We start from the raw sequence: 15,156 nt of genomic DNA on the forward strand, positions 1-15,156 counted from the left end.
AGATGTGCGGTGGTCGAAGGCAAATGACAGGGAGGGTCCAGAAATGACTGCATGGATGAACCTGGAGGACATTATGCTAATTGAAATAAGCCAGACTTATAAAGGCAAACATTGCATGATCTCACTTATATGTGGAATCTAAAAAAGTCAAACTCATAGAAGCAGAGAGTAGAATGGTGGTTACTAAATGCTGGGGGGGAGGGGGAAACGGAGAGGTAATGGTTAAAGGGTACAAAATTTTAGTTGTGTGAGGTAAATTCTGGAGATCTACTATATATATAGCATAGTACCTATTGCTGGCAATACTATACTACATACTTAAGATTGATAAGAGGTTAGATCTTATGCTGAATATTCTTGCTAAAAAACAACAAGAACAACAACAATAATAATAAAGGGAGTGGGAGAAAACTTTGGGAAGTGATGGATGTATTTACAGCCATGTTGGTAGCAGTCATCCCAAACTCATTGAGATGTATGTATTAAATATGTGCAGCTTTGTGTATGTCAATCGTATTTCAATATGGGGGTTTAAATAAATAAATAGATTTTTAAATAATGACTTCAATTATGGACTAGGACATTAGGAGACTGGTTGTGCATTTAATAGAAATAAGGGTGTTAGTAAGAGAATATCCGTCATGCTGAGTTTGGAGGAAGTGGCCATGTCAAGATGGCTTTTCAGTCTGGGCTTGGTTCCTGTCGGGCTTGAGACTAGAGATGTGGGTGGTATCCACGTGGTGCTAGTGATGGCAGAGGTCTCTGAGGGCCAGTCTGTGAGATGGCAGAGGTCTTTGCGGACCAGTGCAGAGCAGGTGAGGGAATGCTCAGTGGGAAACAATCGCTTTTTAAGACCCACACTCGGCTCCCCACCCTCCCAAGAGTCGATCCAGGCTCCATAAACACCAACCTGGCCTCAAAAGACGCCCTGATTCCTCCTTGGACCTGGACCCAGTATAAAAACTCCCCTTTCCTTCATAGTTTGATCAGAAGAATTTAGTTTCCCAAAATCAACTTTTACTGGAGAAAACTAATAACAATTACAAAAATTCCAAAAGCCTAACAATAAGATGTTTTCAGACTATACTCTGCTCATTGAAACTGAAATGTAACTAGACTGTATACGAATCAGGTCACCTGCAGTCCTGCCCCACCAAGCTCAGATTCCTTTTCCTTGACATATGCACACCTATTTCTCTAGCCTGCTTGTTTCATCTTAATCATGTTCATTAACAGATTGGTAGGGCTGTTTATACCAGTTGGAGAAGTGATGGTTCCTCTCCAATTGTTCTAAAATAGCATCTTAAGGTCTCCGTGGGGCATACACAGAGATATACTATGAGAAGAAAATTAATGATGCCCCACCAATGTACGAAAAACCTTGGTTGAAATATTTCAGAAATCTACAAAAGAAAATAGTTTTCCCCAGCATATATTTTTGTGTGTTTTCCATAATGAGGGTATATTACATTTTCCATAGGTAAAAAATGAATTGCACTTAAAAGTAATTAGAAAATCACAGTGCTTAGAGATTTATCTAATACAAAACAGAATAGTCAAGTTATCATGTGTAGAAAATAGCATTTTTGCTTCTGCAGAGGAGTTGGGCATTTTCTATAGGTAGTCCATCGTACATTTGAGAGAAGTCTATTATTTCTTGTATTATTGGGTACATACACCATTAGAGAAACTTGAAGAAGGATTTTACCGATTAAATATTTACCAGTAAATGCTTGACAGCAACCTAACCACCTCTTAAGCATTCAAATAAGTGGTGAAAGTGTCCCAGAGGAGAGAAACACAGGGAAATTATATAAGACAGAATTGCTAGCAACTCCTTTAAGGCATGCTTTATGACCTCTGGAAAGCTAAGAGAATATCTGGTTTGTAATATATTTCACACCTTTATCTTTCAAAGGCTCTACTTAGAAAATCCTCCACATTCATTGGTATTGCATAACTAATTTCGTAGTTTTGGAAAACCAAAGAGTTGCCTCAAAATGAAGAAAAAAAGCCAGGAATTCCAAGATGATCTGACAAGGAAGCTCTTGTCATGCCTTGATTCTTTTTCCACCCATCCAACATGCATGCATTCAGATGCGTATACTCTGGTAAGCAACATACTTACTGCCATGGAGGCTGTGAAAATGACCAAGTCACCCTGAAAATGACTTGCATTTTAGTAGGAAAGATAAGATAGGCACACAAAGAACTAGAGCAGCACCAGGGAGCCTGTGACAGGTGCCCCAGATGTTCAAAGATGGTGCTGTGAGTAGGGAATAATTGTGTTTTACTGGGAAAGCCAGAAAAAGTTTCAATTCAGAATTAGTTGAAGCATCTGAATTTGGGGAAAGTGTTCCCTTCAGCAGGCTTGTATGGCAGGCAGGGAGGGACATCCAGGCAGGAGAAAGCAGATAAACAAGAATCAAATTCAGGTTTTGGAAGGACCTGGAGCTTATATAATTATCATAGCATTCTTTGAGAAAAGTAACATCAAAGTATTTTTTAAATTGATAAGGCCCTTCCACATCCATGAGCGGCCCTAAAGCTTAAATTTCCTGAGCCTCATGGGTCTTCCATTCTTGAGCCCAGGCTGCAGAATCAAGCAGACTGAGTCCAAGTTGGTTTCTGTCACTTGCTATGAGCATTCATTTCTTCAAATAATATCTCCTTCAAATAATACCTACTTGTAAAGTTAGATATAGCAACTCATATTTCTGCTAAGGAACTATTTCTCCCTTACTCTCAGACAAATTGCCTGAGCCCAACTCTCACTTCATGGGTGGGTTATATGTCTTGGCTCGTGAAATAACTGTAATCCACTGGGCATGTGACCCAAACCAGGCCAAACTGAATCAATCTCCCAAGATATAGCTGTAGCCAACAATACTAACTTTTCCACTGGGGTGCTAAAGGAGTAGAATGTAAGCCTAGAGCATCTGGTGGAATTTGAAGCCAACAGAGAGAACTGCAGAGCCTAAGGACAGAGATAGTAGTTTAATGGCACATCTAAGCTGTGCTTGCACCAGTTCAAGAGGGTTTCTGTTGTTTCCAGTCACTAGGGCCCTAATACACTACAATGATGGCAATCCTGTGACGTTGGATTACCCAGCAAATATCTAACCATTTGTTGATCATCTGCTATGTGCAAGGCAGGGCCTCCTGTGCCGGTCTCTGCTAGGAACACAGAGATGAGGTCCTGCTTTCATAGAACATTTGGGTGCTACTTGACCACATGGAATGACTGGCTTTAACTCTGTCCAGCCAACTTTCCCCTGTTTTATCATAGCACTCTTTGAGAAAAGCAATAGCAAAGTGTTTTTAAAATTGATAGGTCCCTTCCACATACATGAGTGGCCCTAAAGCTACTCACATATATGTCAGCTATCCCCTTCACATACATGACAGTTATGCCTGAAAGACAAACTGATCCACATTTTGCTGAAAAAACTGACTTTATTGATAACATCGGTCAAACAGCAGATGTGACTGATGCTTTCATATGTAAATTTAGGATTGTGTAGATTATCTTTTGTGGCTTATGAACAATTTCCAGCCATGACTCTACCTCTAATTTTCATCAATTGCTGGAATTTAAGTGAGCAAGTGACATGATTTTTGGCATAGCTTTAAGTACACCATAATTTATTTATCTAAAGTCAATTATTGGCAAACTTTTATGTTATAGCATGATTTGTAACATATTCCTTGTGGCAAACTAGCAACTGATCAATCTCGCCAATGTTCTTGAGCACCAGTACTGAGAACCATCAATGTGTAGATGACACCAAATTCCAGATCATACTGCGTATCTGATTCCTGCCCCAGAGAGGGAGCTGAACACAGGACCTTTTGTTCAGCACAGTACCCTTAACACCTAGCAGAGTGTTTGCCACAGAAAGCTCAGTGAATGTTTATTGAACTTACTGAACTCCACCTCCTATAACAGTTGTAACCGCACTCTCTGCTTTATCAAAGCAAACAGCTTAGCAGTTCTAAGCTAAATTCCTCCTGTTATTTCTTCTGTTCGGAAAACTCATGTAGAGCAAATCGTATCCTTACCACTGTCAAAAAATACTTACAGCTCACAGCCAAGATGGTAAATTTTTGGCCTAGTCGTTCCGAAACTTAACTGCACACTAGAATCACCTGAAGAGCTTTTAAAAATCCTAATGCCCAAGTTGTACCCTGGACCAATTGACTGAGAATTGCTGCATGAGACCCTGGTGTCAGTATGTTGTTAAAGCCTCCCAGGTGATTCAGATGGTTCCAATATGCTGCCAAGGTTGAGAACCAGTATAGTAGAGCAACACTTATACAGTTTCAGCACTATTTCTGTAATTATCTCACCTTATTATTTGTCATCTATGTTGTCTTAGTCCAGACCAGCCCTGAAATATAATGGTTTTATAATGCCAGTAACAAAATGTGAGCTATCTGATACCATCTTCATGGTGGAATGGTTAAAATCTCAACTGCCTCTCTTAAGATCCAAGAGGGAAGAATAATAGGCAACTTCTGGGGTTTCTTCTCTTCCCAACTTCCTTCTTTGAGAACTCTCTGAACTTTACCCACTCATGGAAATGGGCTACTGAAGCCATGGCTATACTCTATGGCCCTGCTCCCCATACACCTACAACCAACATACCCTGTCCTCTTACCATTGCTTAAACCTGAGGATGCATTGGAATCATCTGGAGGGCTTCTGATAACAGATTCCTTGGTCCCACCTCCAGAGTCTCTGTTTCAATAAGACTAAAATAGGGCTGAGAATTCGCATTTTTGGCAATCCACAGGTGTTGGTGATGCTGCTGTTCTGGAAACCACCCTTGAAGAAATATTGCCATTGCCCATAGACCTAACTCAGACTGGGTTGATAACATTGTCTCATTCCTGACTCAGATGAAAATTCTGCAGATTGGCACAGCCATTTCCCAGGGCTATCATAATAAAGGACTACAAACTGAGTGGTTTAAAACAGAGATTTATCCTATCACACTTGCAAAAGCCAGAAATTCAAAATCAGTATGTCAGCAAGGTCTTGCTGTCTCTGGAAGCTGAAGGAGAATTTCGTTTCTTGCCTCTTTTAGCTTCTGGCTTTTGCTGGCAATCCTTAGCGTTCCCTGGCTTGTAAGAGCATCACTCCCTCTCCACCTCTATCACCACATGGCCTGGAGGTCAGAGTCTCTTCTCTTCTTATAATGGATGAAGGGTCCACCCTATTTCAGCATGACCTCATCTTACATAATTACATCTGCAACTAACTTATTTCTAAAAAAGGTCACATCTGAGACATTTGGGGTTAGGGCTTCAACATATATTTTTGGGTTGACACAATTCAACCCATAACAACAGGTATGTCAAAAATTTCTGGGGCTCCTGAATTCCATCATATGCCCACAGGAGTGGAGGATCCTGTCTGCAGAAAGAGAAGGTTGTTGCACAAGTGCAGAGAGGAAGCAGAGAGCTGGAGCTTGTCATGCTGGAGAAGGACGATGGACAGATCAACTTTCTTGATTCCAAATGTGTTCCTGCCCCTGATCACAAGCCCTGCTGCAGTTCACACCCTCAGTTTCCATGAGCTATATAGCATTCCTTTGATTCGAAAAGTCTTCCTTTTTGAGTTAATCCATTCCTATTGAGCTTCTATTACTTGCAACCAAAAGAGTAGGTCTAAGAAAAGGTATGTCTCCCCTGTACTCTAACAGGCCATGACTGACTTCTTCCACTCCTGGCATTTGCTATTTCTCCAGTTATTGCAGATGCTTGACTTGCTATTTCTGTTCTTGTTCCATTTTCCTGAAATGGAGAAATAGCCTTCCTTTGGCCATTATAGACTCTTGGAAGTCTACAGAGTACTTGGCATCTCACCTTTTGAAAGATGTTTAATGACATTTTTCTTGCTTTCAACTGGCTTTTTGAAATTCCAGCCTCTTTCTGTGGTGTAGCCTCCCTGGGGCAAGGTGGCTGGGACATGGGAGAACACACTGGGCTGCTTTGTAAGTGTTCTCTCTGTTATGACTACCATACAGTGCTTGGAGACGATGTGGACTCAACTTTCTCTCCACTCAAGTACCTTCAGTATTCAAGATCCTTCCTGGAGGGTGAAGGAGTCGCATTGTCTCTTACTTTGGGGGACTCTTAGTTCTGGCTGTTGGAAAGGACTTGTGCTGGGTATTTTGTACCTACCTCTCAGGTCTACTGTCCACACTTCTTCGTGCTACACTGGGCTTTAGGAGGCCGACCCACATGGACAGCATGCATGGGCTCCCTTCCCCTCTGGCTCCTGAGTAGGCCTGACCAAGAGGGCGCACTGACAGGAGATTGGATGAAGGGAGGGAGGAGAGAGAGACTAGGGTGTTCACTTCCCCTGCTCACTTCCTAGGGTTGTCATTGGCTGGCTGCTTCCCTTAGGTGAAGGTGACAGCTCTGAGAGGTGGCCCTTTCCACAGAGTCCTCTCTGTCACAGTAACTGCTCTCCCCCTTACCTCTCCAAGTCTAGGGATGGTAACAAGACCCAACCATCACCCTAGATATCATATCATCCTTTAAAATCTCCCTATCCCCTGCCCACATCTGTAAACTCTCTTAAGCTTACACCATTTGAATGTGTTTTTCTTTCCTGATGGGACCCCAACCCATACAGAGCCTTGACCTTCACGTGGCCAGTCTGCCCCATTAAAGGCTCTGGAAGCCCAGGGAGCCCACCGATTCTTGCTTTACCCATTCTCAGGGAATGTCATGCTTGACTACATTTTTTTGTTTAGACACAGACACCGAGACTCTTGTTATCAGCTTTCTGTTACTTTCTCCTTTTGCATAGTCCAGTGATTTTCAACCTTGACTATAAACCAGAACCACCATAGTTTCCTCCTGTTAATTTGAGCCTCTCCTGTCTTTTTTATTATGGTATAATTATTCCAAGTCAGAAGCAATCCCTTGTCTTTTGATTCATACCTTCCTACAATGCCTACTACAGGGTCATGCACACAGTAGATTTAACAAAACATATAAACTTAGTGATTGTGTACTCTAGATAAAGTTCAAAGGAAGATTAAAATTCTTTTTTGACACAATATTAATAATTGTTTCTCTTATACATTAGTATATACTAAGATGTTTTAGAGAAAAGGAGATAGTTACAATTGTTGTTGATGAAATCAGTTTTCAAAATGTCATTCACTATATTTGTCCAAAGATTTCATGAAAATAAAAATTTTATCTCTGAGTGTCCACTTGAAAATCAGCTGATGTGGGTACAGACAGATGATATTCATGTGAATAAAACTAAACATATGTGTTATCTCTCAAATTTTCTTCTTAGAATTTCAAAAAATTGCTCAAGTTTGTGAATACAAAGTGAAAGAAACAACCAATAAATCAGAGTAAGAATGTTTATGGCCAAGTCTCCATTTCATAAACTCTCTATTAAAATTCAATTTCTATAGCCTACACCTTCATCATTTCTTACCTGGATTGCTGCAGCAGTCTCTTACCTGGCCAACTCATTTTCTCTTTTCATACATATTTTTTTCCATTCTTCACATAGCAGCCAGAATGGCCTTTTAAAAATGCATGCCATAACCTCTATTTCTGGCAGTGATTTAGTGACTTGTGCTGGATTAGCTCTCTACCATAAACAACTAGAATACTGAACAAAATAATAAAAATAACTCTTTCCAGATGTTAAATAATAGACAACACAGGACTCTGATCTTTGAGGGGAAAAAAAAATGTGAAGCAATCCCCTTTATCACCTTGAATTTTTGCCTAGAGGTATTTTCCATACTAAGACTTTGAGAAGAGGAGCCCCAAATAGAATGCAGTAATCTCATTGACTCAGGAGACAGAGATCAGAATTTGGGGCCACTGAAGCAGCAAGAATTTGTAGGGCAGGGTATCAAAGAGAAAGGAGCTGTGTAGAGAAAAAGCTCCAAAAACTATCTAGCAATGCCCCTAAGTCTTTAGCCAAATAATAAACTGTGCATATACAGAGTGAGACTCCATGAGACAAGGCAAGGAACTAAGAAGAAAATATAACTAATGGAAAACAGTGACCCTAGCCACTACTGGAGTTTTCACAGGAATGGTAGACATTTAAGTTCCAAAGAGCTAGGGTGAATAAATGTTTTGAAAACCTCCAGCATTCAGTAGAAGTCTCAGCAAAGCCAGGCTTTAGGAGCAGGGCTAATCTATCCTAAGCTAAAGGCTATGCTAGTGCTCGACTCACTTAACAAAGCTTAAAAACAAGCCTTGAAAAAGCTACTCTCTAAGTAAATTACCTGCCTACGAGACAAGACACAGACTATTACTGGGACAACAAAATGCAGATACTCAACAATGTAGCATTCATAATGTCTGGCATAAAACAGAAAATTACTAGACTTGTGAAGAAGCAGGCATGTGTGATTTATAATCAAGAGAAAAATCAGTTAATAGAAACAGACCGAAATGACAGATAATGGGATTGGCAAACAAGGACTTTAAAACAGGTATTTTAAACATGTTCAGGAATTTGAAAGAAAACATGGATGTAATAAGGGAAGGAACAAATAGAGAATCTCAGTAGAGAAAAGGAAACTATAAAACAGGACAAAATAAAAGTTTTGACCAGAAAAAGACAATACCTGCAATGAAAACAGTGAGATTACAGAAGAAAAGACCAGTCAGTGAATTTGCAGATATAACAGAAACTGAACAGAAGCACACATAGGGAAAAAAAGGCTTAAACACTGAGCAGAGACTCAGTAACCTATGGGACAATATCAGGTCCTTACCATACACATATCCAGGAGGAGAAAAGATAGATATTGAGGGGAAATCTAAGAAGATATAATGGTTGAAAGTTTCACATTTGATTTAAAAAATAATAAATCCACAGATGCAAGAAGCTCAATAATCTCCAAGCAGGATAACTATAATGAAAGTTATACCAAGGTACCTCATGATCAAATGGCTAAAACTAGTGACAGAGAATATTAAACACAGCCAGAAAAAAACCTGATACATTACCTAGAGGAGAACAAGGGTAGGAAAACTATAGATTTTCATTAGAAATTATACAAACCAGAAAATAATGGAACACTATCTTTAAAGTGCTGAGGAAAACAGTCAATGTTGAATACTATATTCAGCAAAAAATATCCTTTAAAAATAAAGGTAAAATACAGACATTTGCAAACCAAAAAGAGAGAGAGAGTATTTATCACCAGCAGAATGGCACTAAAATAAATGTTAGAGGAAGTTTTACAGGCTGAAAGATGATCATACTGGAAGGAAACTTGGATCTAAAAGTAATAAGGAGCACAAAAATAATAACTATGTATTTAAATATAAAATACTTTTCATTTCTTAATTTATTTAAAATTTAATTTTATTTCTAAACTGATTAAAATGTTTAAAACAAAATAAACAGTAGGTTTTATAACATAAATAAAAGTAAAATGCATGACAATAATGATAAAAGATAAGAAGAATGAAAGCATACTGTTTCTTATGTTGTGTATGAGTAAAATATTATTATTTGAAGGTAGTTGTGATCACTGTTCTATAGCCTGCTGCTCATTCTGAGTACAAGTCAGGGAATTACCTAAGTAATAAAAATATAAGGTGAAATGTGACAAGTGCCATGACAGAAATAGAAGGGAAATCCTAGGGTGATTCAAAGAGAAAGCCTTATCCTGTTTTAGGGAATCAGGAAGGGGCTAACAGGAAAAGGATAGCATTGGGTGGTATTCCAGGCCCCCAGAAAAGTATTAATTTACTTATTTAACAAGTATCTATTGTATTTCTACCTTGATCCAATCACTAGGCTGTTCTCTTTTAAATAAAAAAGTGGTCCTTCTTTTTGATGAAAGTGTTCCCAGCTTGGTAAGATGCTCTTACGTGAAAAACAAAAACAAGCAAAAACAGTGCAGTAGTCAGATCCTAGCAGCAGCTGCAGCAGCTCTCCTGTTCCCTGGCTCTTCTTACCATCTCCTTTTCACTTCCAAAAACAAGGCTTCCAGGGTGGTTGCCTCTGACTGCATCATAAGGTGATTAATGACATGAAGGGGTGCAAGTCTTTGATGCCAGAGGAGGTGAAGAAGCGCAAGAAGGAGGTGCTCTTCTGCTTGAGTGATGACAGGAAGAACATCATCCTGGAGGGGGAAAGATCTTGGTGGGTGATGTGGGCCAAACTGTCAATGACCCCATGCCACCTTTTCGAGATGGAACCAGACAAGGACTGTCACTATGCCCTTTATGATGCAGCTCAGGAGACCAAGGAGAGCACAAAGAGGGACCTGGCTTTTATCTTCTGGGCCCGAGTCTGCTAAACAGCTCCTGTACCCACTAGAGTTTCCTTCTCCCTTCATCTCTGACAGTTCTGGCCTTCTCAAACCACTTTTGGTCTTGATTCCTCTTGGGTTGAAGCAGATCAATTTCCCCCAGTCATCCCAGTTTGAGGAGGGTGCTGTGCTTTTATAACAACATCTGCACTCCCCGCCTGTTTCCCCGTTCCTATGCTGCCAACTTCTAAGCACAATAGTGACTCTGTGCTTGTCTGCTTGGTTCTGCATATAAATAGAATGTTGTGAGATGACTCCTTCCCATGCTGGCTGATTCCTCTCCCTATTCCCCTGGTCACAGCTACTCATGTAAGCAGGACCAGCCAGGGACCTTCAATTAAAAAAAAAAAGAAAAAAGACAATTAAAAAAAAAAGAAACAGTGCATGTTCAAGGAAAAATTCATGTAAACTACACAGAGGAAAGTTGAAGAAACTATTGGAAAATGTAGCTGGGACAATGCTGTGATTGCTCTTGAATGTTAGTCCACATAATCTTGCAGCACAATATTATATAGTAGAACCTCATTTATGTGAAATAATAAAATGACATTATTAGCCAATCTTATTGAACACTTCCTATGTGTTGAGGAATATACGAGGCTCTTTCCATGTATTATCTCAATTAAGCCTTACAATAGTTCTACTTATAAAATAGATAAAACCATTATTAGATGCAGAAATGAAGGCTTAAAGAGTAAAGTTGGTAGATATTAAGATATTTGCATTCATGGATTCCAGCTTGGTTGTGGAGTATTACCCTTTATATATATTAATGGGTTCAATTTGTTATTTCACTTAGTATTTTTCACCTACGTTCATGAGAGATATTGGCAATAATTTTCTTCTCTTATAATGTCCTTATTAGGCTTGATATCAAAGTTATGTAAGTTTCATAAACTATGTTATGAATCCCTCCCTCTTTTTCTACTCTCTGGAAAAGTTTGTGTAACATTAGGGATCTTTATTCCTTACATACTTGGAAGAATTTATCTATGCATTTCCCCTTTTTTTCTTGGATTTTGACCTCTGAAGTCCTGACTGTGTTGGCTACTTTGTGATGTTTTCACACAGTGGTGTTTTATATTTTAACCGGCTTTTATAATTATTCTCAGAAAGATGGTTGCTCTGATACAACTGAGTCATCAAAAGGTCATATTTTCAGGGCTATATGTAAACGACACATAGATTATTAATACTGAATATTTGGAAACATATGCACATTGGTATTAAATCATGAAAAGCCTCAGATTCCAGAGAATACTAAGCAACCCCTGACAATTTTTGAGTAAAGAGACAACATGATCAGGGACAGAATTAGGAAAGTAGACATGGCAATGATGTATGCAATGAAAAGCATAAAATACAAGTAAGTGTTCTGCAAAAATTCAGGGAAAAGCAAAGTAGTGTCTGCTTAGGAGAGTGTCAATTAAAATATGAAAGACTTCCTTTAAACCAGTGGTTCTCAAAGTGGGTCCCTGGAACAGCAGCAGAAGCATTACCAGGGAATTTGCTAGAAATGCAGATTCTCAACCCTGCCCCAGACCCACCAAATCAGAATGTCTGGGGAGAGGCCCAACAACCTGTGTTCTAACAAATCTTCCAGCTGATTCCCATGCTCACCCAGGTTTGCAGCCCACTACTTTAAACCAAAGTTTAGCCTCCTTCACAGCTATCAATGACTGCGAGGCCCCAGTTCTGGCCAATGAGACATATGGAGAAGTCTGCTTGGGGTACCTGTAGGGAAACGTTTGCTTTCCTGATCGAAAGGACAGATGATGCTGGGGCTGCCCATTTTTCTTCTTCCTCCCATGAATGTTGATTGACATAGTGACTAAGAGGCAAAAAGCATAAGAACTGAGAAACCCAACAGGTTAAAGATGGCAGGGCAGAGATCTACAAGAGTCAGGGTTCTTGATAACATTACTGTGCCCCACACCAGGCCGGACAGTTACAGTGACATAATTAAATGAATTTATCGTTCAAATCACTGGCAACTCAGTATTCCGCTACTTGTAGTTGAAGGAATTCCTAGTTGACGTCTGTGTCAGTTTATACTTGGCACCTAGTAGGAGATCATAAGTGATAATTCCACATAGTGAAGACAGAAAAGAAATGTGTGGCCTGTTGATGGCCCAAATTTAACCCATTTCAGAAGAGATTTCTGCTAAGATTTTTATCCCCATTGAGATCACAGCTTGAAGGAACATTTTATCTCTTAATAGCTTGAGCAGAAAAAGCTGTTTTGAATGAAGACATTTTTTCACTGGATGAAGTCACTTCTGCATGTGAACCCAAAAGGCAAGGGGCCACAGTGCCACCTCCTTGGCATTACCATTTGCCTTATCTTCATCCAGGAAGGGTGAGCTCCACTGGGGGGGGGAAATTCTCTCCAGAGATGAGTCTTGTTACTCTCCCATTCCTATTGTGAGGATACATCACTGAATACTACCTCTTGCTTCCCCAGGACTTTGTGGAACAAGAGAACGGTGACTTGGGGTGCCTGGCAGCTCCCTTGCAATGCAGCCTTACCTCGATTACCAAACACTCCCTCTCCAAGTTGGCTCCAGGTGGCAGCAGGGACCTCTCCACGTCTGACATGTGTGGGTGGCATTTATTACTTGTGCATGACAGTGCCCTGTTTTAAAAGAACTGACCTCCAGTACACAAGAAGACTAATGGGAAAGAGCAGCTGAGCACCTTATAAGGAAGTTGCTTGAAGTGTCACCTAAATCCACCTTCTGGCTTCTAATTTCTGCTCTGAGCTGCAGGTGCCATTTTGGGTCCCATGCAGGATATTCTGTGAATGGGTACAAATCCCAAATCACCTCCACAGGCAGCTTTTTGGCAGTAACCACCCTGTTGAAAATGATAAACCCTCCTCCAAACTCCAGCACGCACATTCTCCACTCTTTGCTTTATTTTTCAGCATACTACTTATCACTATCTGGCATGCTACTTGCTTTACTTGAATTCAAGTTTTTTTTGTTGTTCTTCCTCCACTGAAGTGTAAGATTTACAACAGCAGTAACTTTTGCCTATTGTTCATTGCTACATCCCCAATATTTGAGAAAGTACCTAGCATGTAGTAGATGCTCAATAAATGCTCAAGAATGGATGACTCTAAACTAATTGGCTGACAGGTTTTAACAATGGCATACCCTGTTCCTGGCCTTTGCCATTGTTTCTCCAAGATATTGTTTGTTTTGGTATATTGTTTCCCCAAAGCTCTAGATTCTGCTTAATGTACTCCATGTTGACAGAGACAAGTTATATAATACTACCGATGATAATAACTATTATTCCTTTAGACAAATGCTAGGTGCTTTAGATGCATTATCTTATTTAATTCTCAGAACAACACTAGTAGCTTTAGCCTCATTTTACCAATGAGGACAAGGAAGCTCAGAGATCTCAGCTGACTCATCCGACCTCCCATAGTTCATCAGTGGCAGAGCTGGGGCTTGAACTTAAGACGATCTGACTCCAAAGCTTGGGCTTTATTCACCTCCTCATTAGAGAATAACTACAGCATTTACTGATACATCTATGTTTTCCTGATTTCTCCCCCTCTCTTGCTAAAAAACATGCATCTTTATGCAAGCCCAGGAATCAAATGACTGATCAGAGAGATGCTTTAATCAGACCTCTCTCCTGCCTGAATCTATATTCATCAATCTTGGCAAAAGTATAGTTTTGCTTAAATGCTTTCACTGTTTGGCTGCTTACATACCTTTTAAAGGAAGAAAATAAAAGCATTTACACAGAATGAACTTATGTTGGCAAGGGTTTAAACAAAATAGTATCCAGGCAGACAGTTTCAGAGTCCTATTTCCTAAAGAAGTGTCTAAGAAAATTCATGAGTGAAAGTCTTAAAATTAATAAAAACTGTAGTGATAAACAGCTGAAGAGTGCTTATTGTATACTGGGGCTTAACACCTACAACAGCCCTATCAACAGACAGAGGGGTAAACTCATGTTTTAACCAGTTGCCTTTGCAGAAATGGCCAAAGTGAAAAACTATTTATCACCCCTTATCCCCCAATGAATGCTGTTTTCTTTGTAGTTTAGGCTCTGCAGCACCCAGATGACACACAGGTCCTCCATTGCCCCATGTGGTTTCATGCTTTTAAGCCTTCATTCACACAGTCCTCTCCTCATGAAGTGCCTTTCCCCTCTTCTTAGCATTGAAACTCCTACATATCCTTCAGGATTCTTCTTGGGTATTGCGTCACTTCCCCTGAAAAGGCTCCTAAGCCCTCCATGTCTTAGTTATTGGTTTCTTCACTGCGCACCTGATGTCCTGCACTTACCTGTGTCATGCACAATGTATGGTCATTTTTCTTTTTCCTGAAGGAACAGGCCTCATGAGGGAAGAGTCTGTGCCTCATTCGTCTTTTCAGTGGAAGCATGTGGTTTAATGCTTGGAGAATGAATGTTAAAGAACTGAGCTGAAATCACAGGGGCTAAGAGTAAGTAACTCATAGCATGACTAGCCATGGAGTCAAGAAGACCTAATTAATAATATATCAAATATGGTGTTAAGCATCCATAAGCAGACCCCCACACACACTAGATTCTCTCAAACATCACCTTTGCAGCCTATGATTCTGTAATTTTGAGCATGCACACTGGCTATAACAGTGTGTTAAGTAAGCACTATCAGGGCAAAGGAGAAATATAAGACATGGTCCTTGAACTACTCTGCATCAAAGGAAAAATGACCAAAAATGAAGGTACCAGTGGGCTGCAGTCTGTCTATTTCCTGGTCTAAATCTCTAGCAGGTGATAGTGCGATGCCACATATATGGAAAGAAATTCCTTTGACCTT

The 15,156-nt window shown here is 40.0% G+C and overlaps 1 pseudogene; it reads left to right on the forward strand.

The window, feature by feature from the left end:
• Positions 1 to 641: 641 nt before the first annotated feature.
• Positions 642 to 10,316, forward strand: LOC129050053 (cofilin-1-like; annotated as a pseudogene).
• Positions 10,317 to 15,156: the final 4,840 nt, after the last annotated feature.

Source organism: Pongo abelii, chromosome 16, assembly GCF_028885655.2.
Source record: "Pongo abelii isolate AG06213 chromosome 16, NHGRI_mPonAbe1-v2.0_pri, whole genome shotgun sequence".
NCBI classification, from domain to species: Eukaryota; Metazoa; Chordata; class Mammalia; order Primates; family Hominidae; genus Pongo; species Pongo abelii.